Source organism: Chenopodium album, chromosome 14 (genome assembly GCF_948465745.1).
Source record: "Chenopodium album chromosome 14, dcCheAlbu1.1, whole genome shotgun sequence".
Classification (NCBI taxonomy): Eukaryota; Viridiplantae; Streptophyta; class Magnoliopsida; order Caryophyllales; family Amaranthaceae; genus Chenopodium; species Chenopodium album.
This window is the reverse complement of record NC_137847.1, coordinates 26,984,524-27,002,036: the sequence shown is the minus strand read 5'-3', so window position 1 is coordinate 27,002,036 and position 17,513 is coordinate 26,984,524. Positions and strand designations below refer to the sequence as shown.

Sequence of the window (17,513 nt, the reverse complement as noted above, 5' to 3'; positions counted from 1 at the left end):
CCAATTTAATTTGAGTAGTTCGGCTATTGACTCGAGTGGCAAAATCGAGAAAATACAATTTAGTCTTAATACTATAACTAGTTTTTGGCCCGGAAGATGTCCCGGATCATTGTTTGTAAATAAAAACTTATAATAAAATAAAGTGCAATAGAAATGATCACTTGTTTATTTTTGCTAATATTAGTATACATTAAAATTCATTATTCATTATGTAGCAACTTAAATTTTATGCTTAGTATTAGATTATTTTTCATTTGTTGTAAAATTTCCTTCAATTAAAGTAAGTAAACATATATGTATTTTTTTAAGAACAAAGTAAACCTATCTTGTGGTTAAAAGAAAAAACCTTTAAAATTACTATGCATTTTAATTACATATTTTAAATACATATAACCTATATAAATTGAAAGAAATGAAATTAACTTTGTAATCATATTGTTGTTAAAATATGCACATATAAGTTGACAATTAAAATTTTAGAATTTATGAACATTAATAACTCATTTAAATTAAAATGCAAATTTATTACGAAGTATCATAAGTTATGTCATTGGTGTATCACATGATTTGTCAAGCCATAATAACACGTGGCGAGATTGGTGACACGTGGCAGGATTACAATCCTTGCCATTGAGTTTTAATATATATATTGATAAATAACAATTATTTAAATAATATTTTATGGTTTTTGTTTTGGGTATTTTTATCCCGTCACGTGGAGTAGCCAGAGCGTGACACGTGTTACCGTAGGAAGGGCCCAAAGTGGACCTAACAAGGCTCGACACGTGGCAGCAGATACATTAAGGAAATTGGCGGCCTTCAAGGCCCAAATCCCTAGAAAGCCGTAAATGAAAAGAATGGTGTCCTTCGAACAAGTGTATTATTCTAATAGAGGGTTCGGAGCTATTCGAAAGCTAATTATTCAGCAAGGTCAAGTGATCGGAGGTGGAGGCCGCTTCCGATCAATAATATTAATGATAATTAATATTACAGCTTAATCTTGACTGAACCTTTCGGGTCACACCCAAGCAACTAACGATCCGACACGACGAATTAATCTAGAAGGAATTAATCTTGACTAAGGAACACTAGGAAGCTAGCGAAGGGAGAGGTTGAACTTCGGGTCGGTAATGGAGCCAGAATTGCAGCCGTATTTGTAGGAACTCTCAGTTTATCTTTGCCCTCGGGGCTATTTTTGGAACTCGAAAACTGTTATTATGTTCCCAACATTACCAAAAACATTATTTCAAATTTCGGTGTTGGACGCCAAAGGTTTTGAATTCCGAGTAAAGGACAATAAATGTTTGTTTTATCTCGATAATGTTTTATATGGTATTGCACATTCTGAAAATGGTCTTTATGTGCTTTCGTTAGACAAAAAAGTTTATAATGTTAATAATACCACCAAGAAAGCTAAGACCATTGAGTCAAATGAGACATACTTGTGGCATTGTCGTCTTGGCCACATTAACATCAAACGTATCAAGAAACTTGTACAAGAAAATATTCTTGACTCATTCGATTTACAATCATTTGAGAATTGCGAAGGATGTTTATTAGGCAAGATAATAAAACAGCCATTCTCCAAGTTGGGAGAAAGGGCAGGTGACTTGTTAGGCCTAATACACACTGACGTATGTGGACCAATAAGCACAACCACAAGAAACGGCCATCGATATTTTATCACCTTCACAGACGACTATAGTAGATATGGATATGTCTACCTTATGTCGCACAAGTCTGAATCGTTTGAAAAGTTAAAAGAATTTTAGAGTGAAGTTGAAAATCAGCTTGGCAAGAAAATCAAAGCCCTTCGATCGAATTGAGGTGGTGAATACTTGAGCCAAGAATTCGATGACCATCTGAAAGAAAAGGGTATACTTTCAGAATTGACACCTCCAGGAACTCCACAATGGAACGGAGTATCCGAGAAGAGAAATCGAACCTTGCTGGACATGGTACGATCAACAATGGGTCTTAGTGATTTTCCTATCTCTTTCTAGGGACATGCACTTCTAACCGCGTCACTGACACTGAACCGTGCTCTATCAAAAGTTGTAGAAAAGACTCCATACAAGCTATGGACGAAGAAACCTCTAAGGTTGTCTTTTCTCAAGATATGGGGATGCGAAGCATATGTCAAGAAATTAATTTCTGACAAACTTCACCCCAAATCTGACAAGGTTTTCTTTGTGGGCTACCCAAAAGAAACCAAAGGGTATTACTTCTACAACAAATCCGAGAACAAAGTGTTTGTTGCTCGCGATGGTGTCTTTTTGAAAAAGGAACACCTATCTAAAATGACAAGTGGGAGGAAAATCGAAGTCGATGAAGTTCGAGAGGACGAGTAACAAAATCAGATTGACAGTCAAAGTGCTCAAACAGCATCTGTTGACGCTGGTCAAAATGTGCGAAGTCAAACCGGCAATGCAAATGCTCAGTCCGTTACCCTACGTAGGTCGTAGAGGCCAAGGTCTCAACCTGATAAGTATCTTGGTGATGTATTAACCGAGAATCAGGACATCCTGGTAGTGGATGGTGTAGACACCCAAATGTGTCTCCCCAAAACCAAACCCAGTGATGAATACCTTTTGCGTCGAATGATAATCGAACAAGGTGAAAGTGTGAAAGGTCAAGTGTTGCGGTAAGTTTTTATTAAAATTCTTTCTTTCTGTTTTCGAAAACAACTCTATTTTATGAAAACAACCAATCTAGTTTAGTTTGGTCCACAACAAGGGTCCAATAATAGTGTAGTTGGATGGGGCTTGCAAAGAGTTTTCCAACAATATATTATAAGCCCAATTCCGATGAATAATGAGGAAGTTATGGCCAAAATACTAAACTGGGCCCGGTTAATCTTTACATGCGGCCCAATGATCTAGGGGAGGGCCCAATATTAATTATTATTCCTAAAGTTATTAGAATTAATTATAGTCTTCTAGAATTCTCTAGAGGGTTCTCTTTAATCCTAATAAGATTAGAATTAATAATTATATTTTGATAAAGTTTTATTTGGAATAAAATATTATTTTATGAAAGATACGATTTCAGTTTTCATACGGACTTTACAAATCGATTTTGATTCATATGTGGACTCCGTGTTGAAAGCGCGTAGAATCCAGGTTATCGCCAGACGACAGGTCCTGTCGCCTGGCGACAAGGTCGGTTTTGCAGCGACAGAGTGGAGTTTTATTCCTTATCAAATTCTACTTATTTCCGGACTTTTTTCTTATAAATAGGGTCCTGAACCTCTGTTTTTATGAATCAATTCTCATCTACAATCAATCATATTTCTCTCTCTAAAGCTAGAAGCTTTCTCTCTCTCTTTTTCTAAACCTTCCCTCAAACAAAATTCCGCATTCACGAGATCTAGAAACACCTAGCTAAGTTCGAAGTTGCTTTCGCTCTAGACGTGAAAGGTTATAATTTCTGAGGGTTTGGTCCCTAATCTTTATTTCAATTATTTAATTTAATTGTTTGATTTTATATTTTCCTTGAAGTTACTAACGCGTGTATTTTGTTATTAGAAAGAGATACAAGGCATCCAAGTAAGTACTTTAATTGTTTAATTGATATTATGATATAGAAATCATGCTTAAGATGTTATTTTGGTTCCTAGTATCATGTTAGGATGCTTTCCTTAGTATGATATTTAGGGTGATTTGCTTATATCAATCATGATTTCTAGGATGCTTCCTATTTTCTTTCCTAATAGCATGTTAGTATCATGTTAGGTTTAAAGCTTTGATCTTTATTGCTTAGTGACATGCTAGGGTTTGTTATTAATCTTGTTAGTATCATGCCTAGGATCTTGCTATTATATTTAAGCTTTATTATTATTAACATGATTATAATGATGATTATGATGATTATTATGTTGCTTGATATTGCTTATTTATTGTTATTGCTTGATCACACCTTTTATGCATGTTTAAAGGGAATTTGTACTTGTAATCACGCTTAATAAGATAATTAATAATCTTGTTTAGGGCTAATATGATTATAATTCAAGTGATCACCAATAATAGTTTTTATTTGTGCATTAAATTCAACCAACATAGATTAAACAGGTTTAGGGTTAATCTGTTGATTGCATGTTAGTCAGAAAGCGCACATGAATACGAGAAGAATGAAGTAGAGGCCTATTTAGGGTAGGTTCAATCTCTTTTAGGTTGGATTTGTACCTTCATCCCCGAACCCTATTTGGTTCAAGACCTTTTGGAGTTGACGATCTCATGGATCGTTAAGGGTGTAACCTTCACCTTATGAACGGTTTACAAGTTCCTAAAACTTGTTAGCGACTCTTTTGCTCTAGCTTCCTTCCCTTTGGACGCCACCATGCTTAAGTGTATGATCACAGTGGGGTTCAAGCTTGCGGTTAATGGCTTGAAATATTCCCTACAGTTTTTGGCGACTCCACTGGGGAGGATTTCTATTTTAATTCCTGAAATTTATTTCGGCAATGATTTAGAATGAGTGGATGAGACTCGAAAAGTTCTAAGTATTTCATGTGCGTAATTATGATTAGCATTATTGTCATATGCATAAAAAAGGTCCTCATTGGATAGACCATCCGAAATGAGTCAAAAACATAGGATTTTTACACGTAGGAAATTTGAGAAATATCTTTCACAACTAGAATTGAAATAACGCTGCGAAATCTGGAAAATTCTAAGAACGTAGATACGTGCTGAGGCATGTAGGAACTAGCGCCTAGAAAACAAGGCTTGTCGCCTGGCGACAGTTCTGTCGCCTGGCGACAGTCCCTGTAGTCTGGCGCCAAGTTCTTTCAATATCGAGCCAGAACTCTGCCTTCTTGTTTTGACCATTTCTAGCACTTTTGGCTCGATTCTACTTCTTGATTGAGTTTTTCTCACTTTTCTGAAACCCATATGTGTTCTACATATGGACATAACCCTCTAGGGGTTCACGCTCCATCTACCCAATCGAACGCTCCTGGAAACGACGGGTACATCCGAGTTTGTGAATCCACCAAACCGTGGAAGCAAGTTTTTAACTTGCGGGGTCCCATCCACTCGCGCCAACCCTTCCAAAGGTAAGGTTTCCGCGCGGTGCATCCGGACTCATAACCATGGACCCTCTTTGACTAACCCATATCCTGAAATTTAGAGAACTAGAGCCATGGTTAGGTTGCAAACTCATTGCATCATATCGTGACTATTTGAACTATTTGTGCATTCTTTGCTTGTGCATATCATATATGTGCTAACCGTTTGTTTGACTTGTGTTTAAGTCTAAATAAACTAATTAATGACTAAAAAGGACTTTGTCTAATTAATTAATCAATCAATTTGACTAATTAAAGACTAATTAAGTAATTGATCTGACTTAGTACGACTGTAGGCATGTCCCCTTAAAGTAAGCTTACTGGAAACAGTCCCAGATTAATGTTCCAGCAATGGCGCATGAGTTTGGGCTGTGGCGCCACAGTTTAATGCGTGTCGCCTGGCGACAGATTTTTCGTTTGGCGACAAGCTTCAAACTATGGCGACAGTTCTGTTGTTCCGGCGACAGTCCAGATTCTTACTTGAGTCATCACGACAAGTCTAATTAAACAGTTTGCTAATCAGTTCGATTATTTTATTAATAAACAACACCTTTGTTAAGTCCTTAATTGAGTCTAGTCACATAGTCTAGCCGCATGGTCTTACACAAGAGCCTTAACATGTCACATACACTCACTAGTGTTAGCACACACTTTATATAGTCACCATGACCATGTCTTAGGTTCATGCATGAGTCGGTTTTTTCCGTCATTTGAGTTGGGGGTACATTCTATTCCTAATTTTTTCATATCTCTCCATCTATATCATCTTTCCATTCTCTACATGCTTCCCCCATGTCACAATATTCACTCTTCCTACCTTCTTCCATCCATTGCATGTTGAATAGAGTAGAGTCAAATAATTAACCATGCATATCCCTTAATTTCCCTTTCCACAGTACTTGGTCAAGGAGTGAAGGACGATTAATCAAAGACAACACCTTTATTCAAGTTCAACTTTTTGATAAGCCAATCGGTCGAAAAAGGAAAGCTAAGAAGATAATGGCAAGTCAGGAAGAAGTCAACGAACTCAAGGGACAAGTGGATAACATGGCTAAAATGTTGAAGAATCTGACTCTCCAAATCAATGACCCTATGAGACAACAGCAAATGGAGCTCATCCAGGAAAATTTGAGCAAATTATCCAATGACTATAGATTCCAGGGTATTAGCTCACAAGAGGTTTCGGTGGACAAGGATCTTCTTCCGCAGAAGTTCAATGCCAACGACATCCCGAAATTCAAGGCAATGGATAACCCTTATTTTCATTTAAGAGCCTTTGAAACTGTAATGAATATTAAGGGAATAGATAAGAAAGCTTTTCATTCTGTGTTATCTCTATCATTAGAAACCATTTGTCAGCAATGGTACTTTTCTCTTGATAAAGTGAAAACCTCTACTTGGGATGCTATTGTAAACGCTTTCATTGATAAATATAAATGTAATATTCAAGTCGAAACTGATTATAGACAACTTAAGATGCTAAGACAAAAAGAGAATGAAGGCTTTACTTCTTTCTTTAATAAGTGGAGGGAAACTTCCGCTAACATGGTTGAAGCCCCTACTGAAAAAGAATCCGTGAGGATGTTCAAAATTTACAGGAAAAGTATTCAAAGCACTTAAAATATCAACACAACTTGAATACTTTCAAGGTCGTCTACGACATAGGCATCGAGATCGAAGATGACCTCGCAAAGCAAAAAGCTGCTAACAATAATAACCACAGTGGCTGGAAAGGAAAGAAGAACGATAATCTTTCTTCTTCCGAAAACGCCCACTCTAGTAACAATGTTAGTACCTTTGATCTCAGTGAAGTCTTAGCCATGGATAACCAAGGATCTAAGAAACAACTAAGGAAAGACTTCACCCCCATTGGGATGAGCTATGATACTGCCTTCGATCAACTCCATGCCAAGGGACTCCTTACTCCCATTGGACCTATTCAAGATCCCGCGCCCGAAAAAAGATTGCCTAGTTGGAACCCCGATTCACATTGCAAGTACCATCAAGGTAGGGGTCATACTACTGAGAGCTGTTGGAAGCTAAAAGAGGCCATCCAATACTTGATCGATAATAACAAGCTTCCCATACCTCCAGCTAGCAAGAAGAGTGAGTGATGATAAAGCAAACGATACAAGACAAGAGGCGAGCTTCAACGACAAAATTTCATGACCTCTTTTTCTATTTCTTTTCTTAATCCCTTCTCAATAAGTCTAGCATAGACACCTTCTATTTTTCCTTAGATATACTTTGTAGATTTCTTCTTTTTCCCTTTTAATAAAATGAGCATTTATTTCTTGCATATGATCATTGCATTGCTTTCCATTTCAAAAAAAAAAAAAAATTATGTCGAACTAAGCACAAGATATACCAATGATTTGAGGCACCCCTTGTAGCCACATCATATCACCTTTCACCTTTTAAAAAATATGCAATCCTTTTTTGATAAACCACTTTGAGCCTCGTCTAACGATAGACCTGTCATTTTTCAACCCATATCTACCTAACCTTGGGAGGGATGGTGTGCAACTTATGCAATTTTCAAAGAACGAAAGCTTGAGTGATTTTACATAAAACTCAAAAATTCAAAAAAGCAAAAATGATAAAAGTGTACAAAAGGGCAAGTGTTCCAATGTCTTTGATATGAAAATGTCTTTGATATGAACACGTCTCAGATTGCGTTTCTTATCGAGTGCTCGGTACCGTGCCTGAGAAACATGAATGCCAAGTGAGTGATAGACCGCATGATCGGGATTGCCCACGCTTATAAAAAAGAGATTTAAATTTGAAAAAATGATGAAGGAAAAAGAGAGAGAAAAATATAAAGAGTTAAAACACTCAAGCATACAAATACAAAGATCCAAATTCAAGGTTGCACACCTTGGGGGGCTTATCTAGGGTCTTGAGCCTTTATCCCTTTCTTCTTCAACCTTTATCCTAACCACGTTACAACCCACAAAAGACCTCTTTAAGGTATACACACACTTGTGCGAGGTTCGGCTAGAGCTACGTTCGGCCTAATTCCTAATGGATACGTAGGCAACCTCACATCGAGGTGCGGCCGTAATAAACATGCATTCATATTCACATTCACACATTCACACCATGATCATATCAAAGGATCTCCAATGCTCATCCCTATTCATTTAGAGCTAGACTTGGGGGCTTGATCCTCACATTATTAGCCTACCCAGCCTAAGAGTCACCACCATTTGACTCTTTTCAATATATTTTTTCACACACTTAGCCCTTGCGGCCTAAGTGTAGTGTCACTATCACACACATCACAGATACATGACCAAATATACTTCCCTTAGGAACCCTTTGTCATGAAATCTTAACACAACATTGAAGCATACTTTGTCATAACAAAATCACTCATCATTGCATCACAAAGTATGAAGTGCTTAGCCTCCGTGCCTAAGTTACCCAAATACTTTCATCATTGAGTCAACAATTGAGATAGCCTCGGATGAGTTAATCCTTGCACCTTGAGAGATAGTATCAAACAACGTTTGACCAAGCTCATTCAACATGCACCTTCAAAAACTTCACTCCAATTCTTTTTCGCGTCTTTCTTTTTCGAGGGAAAGTCGATACCCTCCACAAAAATGACGGAAAAATTTGTTGCTTTTCACAATACAATGCACACACGGGTCATGAGTCACACGTGTCATTTCACTTCGAGTCGAGTCAACCTCGAGTCAATCACCGCGAGTCAAGTTTATACCTTGAGTCGTGTCAAGTCAATGAGTCAAACAACACTAAGTCTTAGGTCAACCCTAAAGAAAGATAAGCAAATTCCTATAGTCAAATATAAATGCAGGAGCATCCCAGCAAGCAAGAACATTCCCGGATTTTTTCGAAAAACCGCGAATATGACACATGAGATTCTTCCAAGATGGAGGAGTTACATAGATCAGTAAATTAGAGATGAGGAGCTTTAATTTACAAAAGTTTTGAGAAGATAGCACGAGATGGGCGGTCTTCAACAGCGTTCGCTAAGATTGTGGAGGTTGTCACCAAGATTTGAGAAGATAGCACGAGATGGGCGGTCTTCGACAGCGTTCGCTAAGATTGCGGAGGTTGTCACCAAGATTTGAGAAGATAGCACGAGATGGGCGGTCTTCGACAGCGTTCGCTAAGATTATGGAGGTTGTCACCAACATTTGAGAAGATAGCACGAGATGGGCGGTCTTCGACAGCGTTCGCTAAGATTGTGGAGGTTGTCACCAAGATTTGAGAAGAGCGGCTTGTGATGAGGCGGTCTTCGACGACTTTTTCTATGATTGGGAAGGTTGTCACCATGATTCAAGAAAAAAGCTCGAGATGTAGCAGCAATGATAGACGACGTTCCCTAGGATGTGGGGAGTTGTCACACAACTGAAGATGGCTACAAGCAGAGTTATCTTTGATCGTGTTCCCTAGGATGTGGAAGATGGTCACAAAAAAACTGAAGATGGCTACAAGCAGAGTTGTCTTCGATCGTGTTCCCTAGGATGTGGAAGATGGTCACGAGCGGTGGAGAATGACTACAAGCAGAGTCATCTTCGATAAAACTGGAGGCAGCTACAAGCAGAGCGGTCTTCAAAGAATGCAACAAAAATCGGTTACTCCTAGAGACGCGTACTCGACGGTGCAAGATACGCGTTTCTTAACTCTTTTATCTGTTTAACTAATGCTAGTTTGCAGGTATCGGCGTTACAAGAATGATTTGGGATCGCAGAACGTTCTGAATCATTCTCCGTCCCTATCGCTACTTTGACTTTTGTTTTCGAAACTTGCGTTTCTCCAAACTCAGTCAAAGTGGGGGCTTCTATAGACACCCAAATGTGTCTCCCCAAAACCAAACCCATTGATGAGTACCTTTTGCGTCGAATGATAATCGAATGAGGTGAAAGTGTGAAAGGTCAAGTGTTGTGGTCAGTTTTTATTAAAATTCTTTCTTTCTGTTTTCGAAAACAACTCTATTTTATGAAAATCGCCAATCTAGTTCTGTTTGGTCCAAGAAAAGGGTCCAATAATAGTGTAGTTGGATGGGGCTTGCAAAAAGCTTTCCAACGATATATTATAAGCCCAATTCCGATGAATAATGAGGAAGTTATGGCCAAAATACTAACCAAGGCCCGGTTAATCTTTACATGCGGCCCGATGATCTAGGGGAGGGCCCAATATTAATTATTATTCCTAAAGTTATTAGAATTAATTATAGTTTTCTAGAATTCTCTAGAGGGTTCTCTTTAATCCTAATAAGATTATAATTAATAATTATATTTTGATAAAGTTTTATTTGGAATAAAATATTATTTTATGAAAGATACGATTTCAGTTTTCATACGGACTTTACAAATCAATTTTGATTCATATGTGGACTCCGTGTTGAAAGCGCGTAGAAATCCAGGCTATCGCCAGACGATAGGTCCTGTCGCCACGCGACAAGGTCGGTTTTGCAGCGACAGAGTGGAGTTTTATTCCTTATCAAATTCTACTTATTTCCGGACTGTTTTCTTATAAATAGGGTCCTGAACCTCCGTTTTTATGAATAAATTCTCATCTACAATCAATCATCTTTCTCTCTCTAAAGCTAGAAGCTTTCCCTCTCTCTTTTTCTAAACCTTCCCTCAAACAAAATTCCGCATTCACGAGATCTAGAAACACCTAGCCAAGTTCGAAGTTGCTTTCGCCCTAGACGTGAAAGGTTATAATTTCTGAGGGTTTGGTCCCTAATCTTTATTTCAATTATTTAATTTAATTGTTTGATTTTATATTTTCCTTGAAGTTACTAACGCGTGTATTTTGTTATTAGAAAGAGATACGAGGCATCCAAGTAAGTACTTTAATTGTTTAATTGATATTATGATATAGAAATCATGCTTAAGATGTTATTTTGGTTCCTAGTATCATGTTAGGATGCTTTCCTTAGTATGATATTTAGGGTGATTTGCTTATATCAATCATGATTTCTAGGATGCTTCCTATTTCCTTTCCTAATAGCATGTTAGTATCATGTTAGGTTTAAAGCTTTGATCTTTATTGCTTAGTGACATGCTAGGGTTTGTTATTAATCTTGTTAGTATCATGCCTAGGATCTTGCTATTATATTTAAGCTTTATTATTAACATGATTATAATGATGATTATGATGATTATTATGTTGCTTGATATTGCTTATTTATTGTTATTGCTTGATCACACCTTTTATGCATGTTTAAAGGGAATTTGTACTTATAATCACGCTTAATAAGATAATTAATAATCTTGTTTAGGGCTAATATGATTATAATTCAAGTGATCACCAATAATAGTTTTTATTTGTGCATTAAATTCAACCAACATAGATTAAACAAGTTTAGGGTTAATCTGTTGATTGCATGTTAGTCAGAAAGCGCACATGAATACGAGAAGAATGAAGTAGAGGCCTATTTAGGGCATGTTCAATCTCTTTTTGGTTGGATTTGTACCTTCATCCCCGAACCCTATTTGGTTCAAGACCTTTTGGAGTTGACGATCTCATGGATCGTTAAGGGGTGTAACCTTCACCTTATGAACGGTTTACATTCCTAAAACTTGATGGCGACTCTTTTGCTCTAGCTTCCTTCCCTTTGGACGCCACCATGCTTAAGTGTATGATCACAAGCTTGAACCCCACTGTGATCATACACTTAAGCATGGTGGTGTCCAAAGGGAAGGAAGCTAGAGCAAAAGAGTCGCCAACAAGTTTTAGGAACTTGTAAACCGTTCACAAGGTGAAGATTACACCCCTTAACGATCCAGGAGATCGTCAACTCCAAAAGGTCTTGAACCAAATAGGGTTCGGGGATGAAGGTACAAATCCAGCCTAAAAGAGATTGAACCTGCCCTAAATAGGCCTCTACTTTATTCTTCTCGTATTCATGTGCGCTTTCTGACTAACATGCAATCAATAGATTAACCCTAAACCTGTTTATCTATGTTGGTTGAATTTAATGCACAAGCAAAACTATTATTGGCGATCACTTGAATTATAATCATATTAGCCCTAAACAAGATTATTAATTATCTTATTAAGCGTGATTACAAGTACAAATTCCCTTTAAACATTCATAAAAGGCGTGATCAAGCAATAACAATAATAATCATCAAGCAACATAATAATTATCATAACCATTATAATAATTAAAATAATCATGTTAACAACTATAATAATCATAATTATCATAATCATGTTTAAGCACAATTATATCAAGATCCTAGGCATGATACTAACAAGATTAATAACAAATCCTAGCATGTCACTAAGCAATAAAAATTAAAGCTTTAAACCTAACATGGTACTAACATGATATTAGAAAAGAGTAAAAGGCACTCTAAACATGCTACTAGAAAGCAATAAAAACATCCTAACATGATACTAGGAATTAAACAAATTTAAACATGCTTTCTACAAGAATAGAGCAATAAGATTACATACTTTGATGCCTCTTACCTCTTTCTAATAACAAAATACACATGTTAGTAACTTCAAGGAAAATATAAAATCAAACAATTAAATCAAATAATTGAAAGAAAGATTAGGGACCAAACCCTCAGAAATTATAACCTTTCACGTCTAGGGCGAAGGCAACTTCGAACTGGGCTAGGTGTTTCTAAATCTCGTGAATGCGGAATTTTAATTGAGGGAAGGTTTAGAAAAAGAGAGAGAAAGCTTCTAGCTTTAGAGAGAGATGATTGATTGTTTATTCTCATTAAAAACGGAGGTTTAGGACCCTATTTATAAGAAAACAGTTCGAAAATAGATAGAATTTGATAAGGAATAAAACTCCACGATGTCGCTGCAAAACCGACCTTGTCGCTTGGTGACAAGTCTTGTCGCGTAGCGACAATCCTGTCGTTTGGCGACAAGGCTTGTCGCGTGGCGACAGGCCTGTCGTTTGGCGACAGCCTGGATTCCTACGCGTTTTCAAACATGGAGTCCACTTATCAATCAAAATTGACTTGTAAAGTCCGTATGAAAACTGAAATCGTATTTTTCATAAAATAATATTCCAAGTAAAACTTATCAAAATATAATTACTAATTCTCATTCTATTAGTATTTAAAAGAACCCTCTAGGGAATTCTAGAAGACTATAATGAATTCTAATAACTTTAGGAATAATAATTAACATCGGGCCCTCCCCTAGATCATTGGGCCGTAAATAAAGATCAAACCATGCCTAGTTTAGTATTTTGGCCATAACTTCCTCATTATACATCGGAATTGGGCTTATAATATATCGTTGGAAAGCTCGTTGCAAGCCCCATCCAACTACACTATTATTGGATCCTTGTCGTGGACCAAACTAAACTAGATTGGCTGTTTACATAAAATAGAGTTTTTTCGAAAACAGAAAGAAAGAATTTTTAAAAACCAACCGCAACACCTGACTTTTCACACTTTCACCTCATTCGATTATCATTCGACGCAAAAGGTATTCATCACTGGGTTTGGTTTTGGGGAGACACAAATGGGTGTCTACACTTATATAGCTTTCTTTTCTTTCCTTTTTCCTTAGTTTTGCTCTTTATTTCTTTAGTTTGCACTTTCCTTAGTTAACTTTCCATTTTCATGCATTTCTTGGTTTATTTTGTCTTTTTCCCTTTTATTTGTTTGTTTTCGTTCATTTTCATGTTTAGATCGTTGTCTACGGTTTCTCGAGGTTTCTTCCCGAGTTTTACATTGATTAGGATGCCTAGTGTCCTCCATTTGAAGCCTAAGTATGGAGATGTGTAAGTTCCAAGTAACCTTAGGCCGTGCATTCAAGCCGTAGGGACACCAATTCTGGTGTTGAACCCACCGTCGAGGTGTTTTAGGTTCTTCCATGCTTCGTGTTCATCAAGCACACCAAGTGGAGTGCACGAGAAGCGTCAAGATGAAGGAGAAGAAGCTGCCCTGTTCCCAGGCACAGGCGCGCGCGATGATGATGCGGATGCGCGGCCTGGAGGTGCGGGCGTGCGTGGCCTTCGAGCGGCCGCGCCTGTTGCTCCCCCTGTTCCGTACCCATTTTTGCGCGGTCACGCATCCTCTTGAAGAAGGTCGCGCCTGTACGGGTCTATTTTGGACGATCTAACTAACTTCTCTTTGCTAGTTTTACTATATATAGACTTTTCTTCTATTTTTAGAGAGAGAATTCATTTTTAGAAGTAGTTTTAGAGAATCAATTGGTAGAAGTTTGGAGAGAAGTTTTGAGAGAGAAACACTTGTTCTTAGATTTTTAGAGAGAGAAATTCATGGTTGATGATTGATGATTCTAAGCACATTTTCCTTTGATTTCACCAAAGTTTGTAAGGATTTCTTTTACTTTAATGCAATCTTTAGCTTTTGATTTCAATTGTTTATTGATTGTTCAAGTTTGTTGATTAGTTGATTGAATTTGTTTGATTGAAATGATGATGATGAATTTGTTGATTAGCTTAGTTTTGATTTTTATTTCTTTCATGGATTGTGAGTAGTTTACTTTCTAGGGATGTGGTGAAGCATGTTTGAATGATGGATCATAGCTAATTGGGAGTTTTTGATTGATTTAGCATTGTGATTAAATTGGTTAATTGATTTTGTGCATGTGTGTGATTAGTTAAAGAGTAGCTAACTTTAATTATCATACTAGATTGCATTGTGTGCCTACATTGATACGGACTATTGATTTGTAGCTCACATTTATCGATCGAGCTTGGTTTGTGACGTTCCTAGTAGAGTCTTTCGTAGTTGGCGCTAGTTAGACCTCTAGGAGATAGATTGTTGAGCTCTTTTGATTGCATTGTCTATCTTCCCTCGTAATAATTGAATTAATCAATCTCCAACCCGATTATTGTGTGTCCATTGCAAGAATATGTGGATCTTAAATCCCTAGTGTCTTGATATATTGATTTACTTTGTTGTTAGTAGAACTTAGATAACCTATACTACCTTTTACGCTTCGAAATAGCTTGACTTTGGCAACAACTAACTTCCCCCTATTCCTAGTGGTCCGACCCGAACTTGCCCTATTACTAGATGTAGGTTTGGTTATAAATTTAGTTTGATTGGAGGAATTTTAGGTTCAACGACCGAATCCACCTTTCGGTAAAAATGGCACCGTTGTCGGGGAATGACATTGTTGTTTGCTATTGTTGTTGAGTCTATTTCATTTCATTTCAAAAATACAAAAAGATTTTTCTCTTTTAGGCTACACTTGTAGCTGTGCTACTAATTGTTTCTTTGAGATTGTATGCATAGGACAAGAGGAAGGACTTTAGTACCTTTTGATCCTGAGATTGAGAGAACAATTGCAAGGATAAGAGTTGCTAGACAATCCTTGAGTTCTAGCTCTTCAAGTGAAGAAGAATTTCAAGAAGAAGAACAAAGAAGCATGGATGAAGTACCAAGGGTTGCTTTGAAGGAGTTGGGAACTCCCGGTGCCTAAAGATTTTAGAGGGGTATTGCTCCGCCAACAACACCGGCCAATGACTTTGAGATAAGGCCGGCGACTATAACAATGATTGAACGAAGGCAATTTAGTGGTACCAAGCACGAAAGCCCACTAAATCATCTCAAAGAGTTTGAGAAGTATTGCAACACAATCAAGGTCAATTGGGTTTCTCAAGAATTCATAAGGCTCAAGTTATTCCCGTTTTCTCTAATCGGAAGAGCTTTGGAGTGGCTAGATAAGGAAGTGAAGCCTAATTCCTTGAGAACTTGGGATGAGGTCACTAAAGAGTTTCTTTCTCGCTTTTACCCTCAAAAGAAGACCGCCGAGTCAAGAACTCTAATCCAAAGTTTCAAGCAAAAGCCTAGTGAGAGTTTGTATGAGGCTTGGGAAAGATACAAGGAATATCAACGAGAATGTTCTCACCATGGAATCCCGACATACCAAATCATACAAATCTTCTATGGAGGATTGAGTCCCCAAGGGAAGTCATGTCTTGATGCCGGAGCCGGAGGCCCGATTATGAACAAGATCGAGGAAGAAGTTGTTGATATAGTAGAGGATGTAGTTCGTCACTACATGGATTGGCAAGAGGGAGAGAGAGAGTCTACAAGCAAAAGTGGCTCAACGGTCTACTCGGTTGATCATCTCAATGCAATCAATAACTTGTCTTCCCAAATCTCAAACTTGGGGAAGGAGATGACATTAATCAAGGCTAAGCTAGAGAGTGCCTCTTCAATTGCACCGAGTCTTCCCTCTCACATTAAGGGGAGAGGTACATCTTCTAACTCTAATCCTCCTTCTACTTCAAGTAATATGCCAAGTGGATGTGTCTTTTGTGATGTTTGTGGGTCATATAACCATGACTCTTCTAGTTGTCCACATGCTTTTGAGAATTGTGATGATGTTGAAAACAATGATTGTGAGCAAGTGAATTTTGTTTCCAACAATAACAATGGACAAAGATTTGAAGGTCCAAGGAATTTTGGGACTAGGAATGCTCACCAACAAGGGAGTTTTGATAACTACAACAATGATGGTTATAGGAACCAAGGAAATCAAGGTTTCCGAGGTGACTATAACAATCAAACTTATAGTAATCAAAACCAAGGCCAATGGTATGGAAATCAAGGCCAATCTCATGGCTTTGGTGGCCAACACCAAAATTATGGCAACAATCAAGGCCAAGGTAATTGGAACAATAAAATAGGGGCAATTTTCAAAACAACAATCAAAGGGGACCCCTACCTAGATTTGCTCCAAGACCTCAAGGTAATGGTGATGATTCCTATGCTCAACCCCCATCTTCTAGAACTAACTTAGAGGAGATCATTGAAAACCAAACAAAAAATTTGAACACTTACATGGCGGTGAGTGACAAGAAGTTTAATGAGATGATGACACATAATAAGATTCTTGAGACCCAAATCACTTAACTAGCCAATACCTTGAAAGATTGTGCTAGCCCTTCTTCATTACCTTCTCAAGGAGTTGATACTAAGAAACCCGTTTATTCTATTACCATAAGGAGTGGGAGAGTGCTTGAAGAGGGAGTTTCTAGGATGAGTGAGGAGGATAAGAAGAGGAGTGACTTAAGTGAGGAAAATGAGAACAAGGTGTCAAAGAGTGTGAGCAAAGAGGAAGTTCAAGAGAAAAAGAGGAGTGTTGAGTCTAGCAAGATGAGTGAGAGTTCTAATGAGGAGACAAAGGAGAAGGAGAGGAAGCCAGATGAGGATTTCAAACCGAGATTTCCATACCCCCAAAAGTTCAATAGGTACAAATTGGATGAACAATTCGGGAAATTTATCGAGATGCTTAGGAAAATTCATCTTTCTATTCCTTTCACCGATGTTTTGGGGCAAATGCCTAACTATTCTAAATTTCTCAAGGAAATCTTGAGCGGTAAGAGAGATTGCAATGTGGTTGAATCGGTGAGTTTGGGGGAATTTTGTAGTACCTTTATCCATAATGACTTACCCAAAAAGATGAAAGACCCCGGAAATTTCTCCATTCCTTGCAATATTAA

The 17,513-nt window shown here is 37.7% G+C and overlaps 1 non-coding gene across 1 annotated transcript; it reads right to left on the bottom strand.

Moving 5' to 3' along the window:
• Window positions 1-15,815: 15,815 nt before the first annotated feature.
• Window positions 15,816-15,921, bottom strand: LOC145580445 (small nucleolar RNA R71). Its single transcript, XR_014099485.1, has one exon. It is a non-coding gene; the product is annotated as a small nucleolar RNA R71 (small nucleolar RNA).
• Between the last annotated feature and the right edge of the window lie 1,592 nt (window positions 15,922-17,513).